We start from the raw sequence: 12,542 nt of genomic DNA, 5'->3' as shown, positions 1-12,542 counted from the left end.
ATCGAATAAAACTATATTGAAAAAACATACTTTACGATGATATTGTCACATTTATCAAATAAAATCAAAGCCGGAGATAGTAGCCGTCTCTAACGACAGCTTTTCAGAAGGCAATCCCCGGTTCCTTCTCGCGCCTTCCTGAAAACAAGAAATTGGTGTCACGTCATGCCAAGAGCTCTTATTCGACCTCAGATCAAGTTATACATTCCATTTCTTCTCTCACTGCCTATTGACATCTAGTGGAAGGCGTATGAAGTGCATGTATACTAATACATATCAAGCAAATTAATAGGGATGCCTTGGAACAGAGCATCGATATCAGATTTTCCACTTCCTGTCAGGAAGTTTGCTGCAAAATGAGTTCTGTTTTACTCACAGATATAATTCAAACGGTTTTAGAAACTAGAGAGTGTTTTCTATCCAATAGTAATAATAATATGCATATTGTACGAGCAAGAATTGAGTACGAGGCCGTTTGAAATGGGCACCTTTTTTCCAGGCTACTCAATACTGCCCCTGCAGCCCAAAGAAGTTAATATCAGGAATCAAGGTAAGACCCAAGTGCAGACTGTGTTGAAGTAACAATGTTTATTGTACAACAGGGGCAGGCAAACGACAGGTCAAGGCAGTGGATAATCCAGAGGTGGGGCAACGGTACAGGACGGCAGGCAGGCTCAGGGTCAGGCAGAGTGGTCAGGCGGGTGGGTACAGGGTCAGGACAGGCAAGAGTCAAAAACCAGGAGGAGGAGAAAAAGAGAGACTGGGGAAAACCAGGAGCTGGTTGGCTTGAACAAACAAGACGAACTGGCACAGACAGACAGAAAACACGGGTATAAATACCCAGGGGATAATGGGGAAGATGGGCGACACCTGGAGGGGGTGGAGACAAGTAAAAGGACAGGTGAAACAGATCAGTGTGTGACAATTATAAAATGATATGGGCAGCGACCATGTAATGCTTTTACAACATACATACTGTAAGTGCGCTGGTAATCGAGAGGCAAAGTATCGACACTTTTTTTTTATTGAGAGACGAGCTTAAAGTTTTCTTTACTGACCATCATTTTTACTTGTCTGACCACTTGTATGATGACGAGTTTCTCACACGACTGGTCTATCTGGGTGATGTTTTTTCTCGCCTGAATGATCTGAATCTAGGATTACAGGGGCTCTCGGCAACTATATCCAATGTTCGAGACAAAATTGAGGCTATGATTAAGAAGTTGGAGTTCTTCTCTGACTGCATTAACAAGGACAACACACAGGTCTTTCCATCATTGTATGATTTTTTGTGTGCAAATGAACTCAAGTTTACTGACGATTTCAAATGTGATATAACGAAGCACCTGAGTGAGCTGGGTGCGCAATTACACAGGTACTTTCCCGAAACGGACGACACAAACAACTGGTTCATTTTCTCTTTCATTCCCTGCCTCCAGTCAACTTACCGATATCTGAACAAGAGAGCCTCATCGAAATTGCAACAAGCGGTTCTGTGAAAATTACATTTAATCAGAAGCCACTGCCAGATTTGTTGGGGGTGGAAACTAAAAAACATATCTAGTTCCCCTGATTTCGGCCTCTTAAAATAATCAATCTACATCTGTCCACTGTAGATGCACTATCCTCAACCTGGATGAGTAATTAGTATAAATTACTATATTAGCATAATATTATAACATTAAATAAAAAGTATAATGTTAATATAACACAGTAATGTATTATATTAATTATGTAATGTTAGTATATTCATATAATTTAATATAATAGTATACTATATAAAACTAGTATAATATTAATATATTAATTATATAATGTTAGTATATTCATATCATTTAATATAATAGTATACTATATAAAACTAGTATAATATTAATTCCAATTGGACAATACAGCAGTTCAAGAAATACACAACCAACATTTATCATTTTTGTTTTCATTAAATCCTTGTGCAAGAAAAATGGTCTCCATTGGTGGTTAGTCTCCAGTTTGTTAAAACCTCTACCGCTTCTCCCTCCCGGATCCGGGATCCTCCTCACCAAAAAAGCTGACTAGCATGGCCTAGCCTAGCGCCACAGGGATATCATATAATATAATTTCATGAAATCACAAGTCCAATACAGCAAATGAAAGATAAACATCTTGTGAATTGTTGATGATTCGTTACTTGAGAAATGAGACCAAGTTAAGACGCTGGACAGGGTGGATCGGTATATAGTAAGACAGTTTATTCGGATGTAAAGATATCTGAGCAAAACGTGCACGGACTCATTCATTTAGCTCAGAAGGAACTAGCCGAACGGAGTCCCGAAACATGGAGTGCATTTACATTTTATACATTAAATGACGTAGGTAGATTCTGGCAGTTCGTACTCCTGACTGGTCGCTGTGAGTGGAGGGCGGTCCCCTTCAGGCTGATATCAATGTTCCATTGGTTCTTAGTAGTGTTCTTTGTCCTTGGAACCCAGCCCCGACAGAGGGGTGTGGGTGTGTATGTGTGTGCGTTCGTGCAGTGGCATTCCTGTGTTTCTGCAGTCATGAGATAAGAGGAGACAGTAACCAGCAGTTGTTGTCTTAGGGCCAGGGGTTCCCTGCCTGGAGGAATGTTGAGCAATTACCCTATTCTGGCAGTTTAGTTTTATTGCTCCATAACTGTTTTTGTGCGGTCTGCAGTTTTATAACACTGGGTATCCTGTTCATGCCTCAGCAATTTTGTGCTTTAGAAATGGGGTGTGTTGAACAACAGACCATGCTTATGAAAGAAGTAGTTATAACAAGTTTTAACTGTGTATTGTTATAAATCAAAAATATAATTTATTATAAATCCCCCTCTTCACGTCTCAACAGAGACGTGACCATAGTAAAGCAAAACAGGGGAAAATTTGTCAGAAGACAAATTTTTGATTCCCCCTCTTCACGTCTCACCAGAGACGTGACAATAGTAAAGCAAAACAGGGGAAATTTTGTCAGAAGACAAATTTTTGATTCCCCCTCTTCACGTCTCACTAGAGACGTGACAATAGTAAAGCAAAACAGGGGAAAATTTGTCAGAAGACAAGTTTTTAATTCCCCCTCTTCACGTCTCACCAGAGACGTGACATCTAGTCATCAAAAAGGTAACCAGGTTCACTATCCTCAAGAGCAAGTAATGGAAACATTGGAGCCCTATCAGTTTGACTTGGGTCTATAGCAGCGGTGATAACTCTAGTAGCCAGAGTACGAGCGCATGGAATGCAACAGCAACCACAAAGCACAAGGATAGCGGTAAAAACAGCGATTGAGACAAGGATAGAGGAAACGAGTGTTTTATATTTACCAAAAGCATCCACCCAGGAGTCCCACATAGTGGTATCCACACCTGAGTGTTGTTTCATCTTACCATTAAGGGTACGAAGTCCCTCTAAGGCCAGAGTCAGGCTTCCATCAAAAGCTGTATTGTTAGGAATAAATGTACAACATTGTTCTCCAAACATGGCACAGACACCCCCTCTTTCTGCCAGGAGCATGTCTACTGCAATACGATTTTGGAAGGTCATAAGAGAGGTTGCCGCCAATTGGCCATGCACAGCCTCAAAGCCTTGTTGAGTCCAATTTCCTAGTTTCTGAACATTAAAATGAATGTAATTGATTCGGTCCACATTTTTATTAACTGTGCACCACCAACAAACAGAAGATTCAAACCCAGCAGCCACTTGGTCAACCAACTTATATTCATCAGGAACACCCCTCGGGACACCGATAGCATCAATATAAGTTGGGTCCCCATTGGTCTGGGTAATTGCACGCCTGGTCCTACTAGGCAAAACGCCAGGACTCAGGAGAAGGTCTTGGACACCTATGGGGTAGACAGAAATAGGTAGAAGAAGAGTGACAAGTGCACAAACACCCGTAGCATTATTAGGTAGTCTATCAAAAAGAATAGTTCCCCCACACCACCACCATACGTCGGCTCTGGATATTGGCTTAAACTCCCCAGAGATAGTAAACATGTCCAAGCACCAGGTATCTTTGACATCCCCTAATCCGGTCCCTCCACCTGTCATATTAACACAGGTGAAGTTTGCTCTTGCAACAACATAGGAAAATATTGGCTTCTTAACAGTTGACTCAGCAATGGGATAAACCTCATCCCATTCTGTGCAATTTATGCTGGGATTATCTTTAGTCATTAATGGGATCAGGCATGATGGTGTGACATTAGCAGGGACAATGCGAAGCAATTGCCGTGCCCCCATACAAACCACACAACTTTGGTGAGTCATCTTGGCAGCTTCCTCAGTCAGCAAGAGCCAGTTGTTAGAGAGCCCGGAGACACCTGTAGCTGTCAGGATAGCATCATCCAACGTAGGTGGAGTGGTAACCATAGTAATTGGTCCCCATTTACCTATGCCTTTGGGTTCCACAGTACTTTGTCGATTGTCCTTTATAGTGGCAGAAGAAGGTTCGGGTACTGGTACAAAACAAACATTTAAATGCCATTTAAAATAGTAAATATATAATGGAGCACCACTGGTGTCCATCCATGGAGCCAACACAAAAGGTTGGCAACCCTCCCTCAGACCTGGTGGGATAACCAGCCTCAGACCATTTTGTAGTTTAGTCAATGTAAGTTCCTTTCGCCATACTAAGACGTCCCGTCCTTTAGAATAACTTGACCAATCGGGACCCGTCTCAGCGACAAGGTTTTTCCAGGACCATGTATCTAAACCCCCCAATGTCATATACCAATGAAATCCGGTCTGCCATAATGTCTTGTCTTCAGCACTGTCCCTAGAACTTTCCAGCATTCCCCAGGGTACCGTGACAGTGGTGGTGGCGTTTATGGGGACACATAAGGTGGTACTTCTAACTCGGTCTGTAGTACAGGTATGGTTACTAGTTACAGTATGTCGTTTGTATATTTTGTGGTTGTAGATGTGTGAAGTGGTGTTGGATGTGACATTAGTTTGGCTGGTGCGTGAGACAGGTGGATGTGCCAGGTGCTGTATTAGCCATGTGAAAGTTCCTAGGGAACCTCCAGTGATTATAATGAAAATAACAAACAAGGGACCAGTTACCCCCAATCTCGCCCAGGGCGGGAGATAACCCGTTCCCCGGCGAGATTCCTTAGTGCGTGTAACTGGGAGTCGTTCCCACATTCTCACTACCTGAAGTTTCTGTGATTGGAATCGAATTCAGGTCGTTCAAATCGGCCCTGACCTCAGTCAAAGTTCTGGAAGGAGTTGGTGCTGGAGTGCAATGTGTAAGGTGGTGCCAAGGTGCGCCTGATTTACCTTTGACCTGGACTGAGTGTGAAGTAACCTCCTTCACTTCGTACGGTCCAGTCCACCTGGGTTCTAGCCACTTTCTCTTGTGGACTTTCACCCTCACCCAGTCACCAACTTTTACCTTCAGTGGTGCCGGATCTCCCGTCAGCTCCCCCTCTTGGACCTTGTGAATCTGTTTGGAGAGAGCTGCAGAAAGTTCCGTCAATTTTCTCACATAGTCAGACATTACAATTTGTTGTACATCAAGGGCGGGCATATGACCTCCCTCCCTTGGTGGACCAGGCATGACTCTTCCAGTCATTATCTCATGAGGAGAGAGATGGGTGCCTGCACCTGGAGAGGCTCTCATGGCCATCAACGCCAGGGGCAGGGCTTCAACCAAACTCAACTTCGAACCTGCACATACTTTGGCTATCTTAGCCTTCAAATTTTGATTGGCACGTTCCATGAGGCCTTGAGATTGTGGCCTGTACACTGACCCAAACTTGTGCACAATACCAAATCTTTCCTCCACCTGTCTTAGGTGTTGGTTACTGAAATGGGACCCGTTGTCGGATCGGATTTGCCTTGGAACTCCATACCTTGGTATGAGTTCAGTCTGCAGCCACTTAATGACTGACCTGGCATCCTCACGTGCTGTTGGTATTGCCTCGACCCATTTGGAAAACCTGTCTACCATTACCAAAAGATACCTTTTCCCATTAGTCACATTATCTGGCCCCATGTCAGTGTAATCTATGCTGATGTCCTGAAAACAAGCGTTAGGGACTGGGTATGAACCCATGGGCGTTTGATATGGTTTCTTTGGATTGTGGCTACCACAAATGCTGCACTCATCACAAAATAAATCTGTCATGTCTTTCATGTGGGGGTGCCACCAGATGTGGGACACCTTCTGTAAAGTCTTCAGTTTGCCTTCGTGTGTGGGCCCATGAGCTTCTCGTATTAGTTCTGGACATAGGTTTGCTGGGGCCACTAGTCTGCCATCATGGCATCTCCACAGTTCATCAGGTCCCTTGGTGGCCCCTTTCCTTTTTCTGTCCCCATACTGAGTGTTCATAGGGTCCTGCTGTGAACTGGAGTTCTTTTATGTGTTGCTTTGTGAGCTCAGTCCGAGCTGGTTGGGTCTGTAGTACCATTTGTCTCGGGGTGTATCCGCCAGCTTTCTTGGCTGCTTTATCAGCTGCATCATTTTCCCTCGCTGACTCTGTTTTTCAGTTGTTGGTGTCCTTTACACTTCATGATGGCCACCTTCTCAGGTAGTGAGACCGATTTAATCAGTTTTTCCATCTGTGCCTTGTGTTTGATTGGAAGGTTTCCTGTGGTGGTGAAGTTGCGTCTCAGCCATTGTGGTCCATCCGTATGGACTGCTCCATGAGCATAAGCTGAGTCGGTGTAGATGTTCACAGTCTTCCCTTCAGCTCTTTCCAGTGCTTGTGTCAACCCTATGATTTCAGCTAATTGGGCTGATGCAGGTTGTGGGATGGTAGCAGATTCCAAAGTTACGTGTGATCCATCCGGAAACTGCTGCACCACTGCGTATGCTGCTATGTTCCCTTCTTCTCCTCTATAGCAGCATCCATCTGTGTACAACCATAGGTCCGGGTTGGTGAGTGGTTCGTTCCCCAGGTCAGGTCTCAGTTTCAGTTCTTGTGCAGCTCTTTCTGCACAGGAGTGGGGTAGACCTTCTTCAGCATTGAGTGCGTCTGCCATGTTTTTGTCAGTGTTGACAAAAGTGATGTGTGATTGTGTGCATTTATTCTGGATTTTTGTTTTTCTTTCAGCGCTGAATGTGAATTCTTTGCTCATCAGATATGCTGCAACCCCATGGTGGGTGTGGATTTCCAATGGATGGCACATTACCAGGTGGGCTGTTTTTTCAATAGCTTTTGCCACTGCAGCCACATACCTAGAGCATGTGGTTTGTCCCACTTCAATGTGGTCCAGTTTTTGAGGAGTGATACATCAACACTCTTCTCTCCCCCTCTTGTTTCTGGAAAAGGATGGATGATGTAAATCCTTCTTTTTCCGAAACATCCAGATGGAACTTGTTTTTGGAGTCAGGTGCTGTTAAGGCTGCTGCCACTGAGAGATCTGTTTTCAAGAGTGCAAAAGCCTTTGATGCTTCAGTTGTCCAGGTCAAGGATGAGTGCAGGTTCCTTGGTCCCGCCTCACGCACTATTTCTCTCAGTGGCTCAGTTCTGGCGGTGTAGTCAGGGACGTGTGTTCGGCTGTACCCTGTCAAGCCAAGAAAAAACAACATTCCCGACACAGTGATGGGGCGTGGGTGATGAAGTATCGAGTCTCTGTGTGTTTTGGAGAGTCCTGCTCCTTCTCCCGAGATTTCTCTGCCAAGGAAAAGGACAGTTCTGCGACAGGACTGGACTTTGCTCATTTTGACCTTGTATCCTTTGACAGCAAGGAAGTCCAGTAACGTTTTTGTCATCTGTAAGCATAGATCAGAAGTGGGAGCCCCCAACAAAAGGTCGTCTACATATTGGATGAGTATTACACCTTCCGGAATTTTCAGCTCTGCCAGGTGTGTCTTAAGGATGTGATTGAAGATTCCGGGTGAACACCTATAACCCTGTGGGAGAACAAAATAAGTGTACTGTTGATGTTCATGGATGCTAAAGAAAGCATTAGCCAGATCCACCACCGTGAAGTATTGGTGTTTTGGTGACAGATTGCTCAGAGTGATGTGAGGGTCAGGGACAGGTAGGTCTATAGGTGCAGTAACGTCATTTACTGCTCGGAAGTCTTGAACCATCCGGTATGTTTCTCCTCCAGCTTTCAGCACTGGTAGGATCGGCGTGTTCCATGGAGATACAGTTCGATATATAACCTGTGCTCTCAGTAACCCATCAATGGTTTTATCCCCATGGTCTGTTCGGGTTTCAAACGGTATTGAGTTCGGTAGACAGGTATTTGATCTGGATTTAGTAGGGTGATGGTGACTGGTTCCACCTGTAGTTGGCCCACATCAAAAGGGGTGTGAGTCCATATACTTTCATCTATGGTGGAGATCAATGCTTTGGTAGATGGGTGGTCAGTGTATGGCTTACCATGGTGTCTTGGCAGGGTAAGTCGTTCCGGAAGACAGTGTTCTTCAGTGTCAATAGTCATGAACCTCCACATGTTTTCAGTGGTGGCCTTTTGTATCCCCGGTGTTTGGGTGGGTTCCCACTGAAGTTTAGATGCTCGTCTGATCATAGGGCCCAGGCTTCTTGCTTCGAAACCGTTTCCCACCGCTAGTGTAACATGGGGAGCCGACTCCTCCCCTAGTAGGTACCAGGATTTCAGATGAGGTGGTAGGATGACTGGTGCTGCTACTCCTTCTTGTCCGCACACAATGGTGCAACACCTAATGGATGGTGTCAGGTGCATCATGTTCTCATCCCAGTCATCGGTGTATGTGTTAACGTCATTATCTGTGACATTGAGTGTGCAGTGGATTTCAGCTTGCGGGGTTTTGTATGGGTGTAATGCATAGATCTGTGGCTTCAGTTGATTGAACTTAAACTGGACCTCCGGAGTCCCAGGACCTGTCTCCATGCATTTTAGCCAATAGATTTCTTGTGTTGCTGACAACCCAGGGGTTGGGATGATGGGTAACATCAGCACCCTGACAGGGTGAACCGGTGTTGAGGGAATGGGATCAATGGAGACCTCCACGCCCCTTTCAGTAAGGTAAATTGAACATTTCAGTTTACACAACAGGTCTCTCCCAAGGAGGTTGATTGGGCAATTGGGACAGTATAGGAACTGATGCTTTAGATTGGATGGGCCCCAGGAGAAGAGCAACGGAACGGTTTTATGTTGTGCTTCGGGTGTTCCTGATACCCCCACCACCTGTATTGATTCCGAAGAGAGTGGTTGACGGGATCTTATAGCAGAGTATGTACACCCTGTATCTACAAGAAATTGGTGGGTCACTCCTTCCACCTCACACAGGATTGTTGGTTCTGTGTGTAAGGGGAAGTGCTGGCCCCCCTTCCCGTCCGGTGGTGGTGGGCAGCTTCAGGGCCATGGGGCATATTCGTCTGACATGCCCTGGAAGGGAGGAGGTTGTGGTTGCTGATTTGGGGCTTGATTTGGGTGATTGTAGGCAGGTTGAGGGGCCGCCCGTGGTTGGTACATCATTGGTCTGACTCCCCCTCTTGGTCTAGGGGCGTATCCTCGTCCCCTATTGGCCAGGAACTGGCTTTGGGCCGGGGTTATTGGGTGCGGACACTGTCGCGACATGTGCCCAGCTTGTTTACAATTATGACAGTTTCCATAAGATCCAGAGTGTCTCTGGGGCTGTCCCCATGTGGGTGAATAGTTTGATTGTGGTAGTGGGTAGTAGGGTTGTAGTGGTGGTTCCGACGAAGGGCATGGCTGAAGCGGGTAGGCATACGGCAGTTGGAATGGCTGCTCCTGGGGTGGGTGTATAGGTGGTCCCTGCTGGGTTAAGATGGGTAGTTGTTGTTGCTGTATCATTTGGGAAACAGTTTTTTCAATAATTTGTGAGATATCTGGTTGGTCTTCAGCCACCATCTGTTTCTTGGGTTTCTCCCCCTTCTGAGCCTCTTTCAGTTGTAGTTTCAGTAGCTGCACTTGCAGAGACTGGACTTGAGTGTCAGCTCCTCCTTTGTCTTTGTTGAATTGGGTGATATGATGATGTACATGTGAGTTGAACTGAGCCTGGGGAAGTGCCATTAACCCCACCGTGGCCCTAAGTTTAGTTCGGACCTCATTTGGAGCACCGCTCACCACCATCTCCTTCCACATGCTGACCGTGGTGCCAGTATGGTCATATGGTTCTTCATGAACAGTTCTCCATGTGGTCTTCGCTCTGTCTAGGTAGGCTGCTGGTTGCTCCCCTGGATTGATGGTGAATGATGACAGGGTTGCATGATTTCGTTCTGTGGGATATGCCCTTCTCAACACTGCCCACAATCGTGCTCGGAAGACTTCCTGGGCCATTGCAGTTGGGGCTGTGGCTAGATCTGCGTCTCTTATCAGAGCTGTCATGGTGGTATGGTCCGTTGCTCTAGCCAGAAGGGCCCTCATGTCACCCAGACAGAGGCGTAGACCAGAGGTCAGTGTTTGCAGTTGGAGGAGCCATGCAGAGGCACCTCCATGTAGGCTGGGTAGTTGTTCCATCAAAGTGGTGAGGTCTGTCATTTTCCAGGGTTGGTATTCTTCATGCCCTCCGTCTGGAGTGGGTCTCAATGGCATCTGCATCTCCGACCCTCCCCGTCCTCCATGTTGGGCATCCCAGTCTGCCCTGGACGGGACACCTCTGCTTCTCTGTTCCCTGAGCCGTACGGACTGTCTGATAGGTTCGACCAAATCCGTCACCTTCCCCATCATTACCCCTTCTATATGGAACGACCCCCCCCCTCGTTCAGCATCTTCTAGCATAGATTTGGCCAGGGCCACTGAGTCCCTGATGTCTTGCTCCACCTCCTCATCATCTTGTCTTGGTCTGTTCTCACCTTCATCGTCCTCGCTGGGGTTGCCTCTTAATGAGGCCCCAGAGGAACATTGTCCTTGTGACGACCATGACCCTTCAGTGACTGCTTGACTATCCCCCCTTGTTCTGCTTCTGAACCAGTCTGAGTTCGGAGTGGAAGAAAACTGAATCAGATCTTTGTCTTCTCTTTTCAATGGGCCTGGTTGAGACCCATCACCCCGTCCTTGTGGGTGGATTGGTAGAGAGCCACCATGTCCCTGTAGTGAGACGGGGTTCGAACCCCCACCACGTCCCTGTGTGTGCGCTCTATCCCTTTCCTCCCTTTCTCGATGATCAGGCCTCTCTTCACACATGAGTTGCCCTTCTTGGATGCCCAAAGTCATGCTACCTTTTAGGTGTCCTCCCTGCACCATAAACACCGGTGCCTGTACCACAGCAGGGGTCAGAAAAGGGTTTTGAGGGAGGTGGGTGAATGGATTTTGGGAATAGGGAGGTGGTGTTGTTTTCTCTCCCTTTGGCAGTTCCGGGTATAAAGGGGTTGGGGCCGATGGGATGGCTGTGGTGGCAGGTGGGGTGTCATTGTCGTTGGGCATGCCCTTTTTTGTGTCAGTTGGGGCTCCAGTGACCACCCCCATCATATCAGGTTTTTTGTATGGGAGTGCTCTTCTTGTTTCCTCAATTGCCCACGTACCTATTCTCAGCTCAGCCTCTGCTCTTTCCCTATGCTTTGTTCCTTCCTTCTTGAATAAGTGACTCTTATTCCTTTCAACCTCACTTTCTATCCCTTCCTTCACTGCTTCCGCTAGTTCTTTCTCCATAGTCAGGAGTTGCCCTTTTGACGGGGTCCCTCCACTAAGGTAACCTGCCTGCGTCCATTTTAGCTTCACTCCCTCCCACACCTTTTTTATTGTCTTATACTGTATTTTTCCCCCTGCTCTGTCCTGTAATCTCTGATCTAAGTATTCATTGAATTTGTGCTTGGGGATGGTGGTTGTTGCCATTTTGTCGTTAAGCTATGTCTGGGTCTTTTACTGTCTTGGTGTACTTAGCCCGTCACTTGATCGAAGCCAGCGATGTATTCTTGGTGCCGACACAGACTTATCTCTTGTGTCCCGCCCTCTCCACAAAGACTGTTATTACTTTATGTTTGGCGAATTAATTAAATACTTTCCCAAAGTATTTCGGCAATATCCTTTTGGAACAATATGTTAATAAATTCGAGCGCTTCTGAGATAACTTTTGAATTAATTATGGGACTTATTTTTCTCAATAAGTTTTATTTGTCCATAATTAATGAATTATTTAAATACCTTCCCAAAGTATTTCAGTTATATCCTTTTGGAACAATATATTAGTAAATTCAAGCGCTTCTAGAATAATTATTTAATTAATTCTAGGACTCATTTTTCTCAAAAAATATTATTATCACATATTCAACTAATTAATTAAATACTTTCCCAAAGTATTTCAAACGTGTCCTTTTGGGACAATATATTAGTATATCCTAGCGCTTCTATAATAATTGTCAAATGAATTCTAGTCCTTAAGGCAATACCAACAGCTCAAGAGGGAAAAATCAGATTAATACAATCAAGTCATCACTCAGCACGGCGGCTGCAACACGGCTCAACTTTGACTCGGCGGTCACTTACTGTAGAATACCAGTAGTTAACAATCAGTCTCGTGAAACGGCCAAGCAGTTACATTAATTTGGAGAGTTCAGGTTTAATTCCTATACTCCTAGTTCAAGCAATAACTTCTTACCAACGCTCCTAATCGAAAAATAGTTATCGACTAGTCTCGGTTCTGCTAAT

Source organism: Salvelinus namaycush, unplaced genomic scaffold (genome assembly GCF_016432855.1).
Source record: "Salvelinus namaycush isolate Seneca unplaced genomic scaffold, SaNama_1.0 Scaffold77, whole genome shotgun sequence".
In the NCBI taxonomy this organism is placed as follows: Eukaryota; Metazoa; Chordata; class Actinopteri; order Salmoniformes; family Salmonidae; genus Salvelinus; species Salvelinus namaycush.
Note: the sequence above shows the minus strand (reverse complement) of the source record.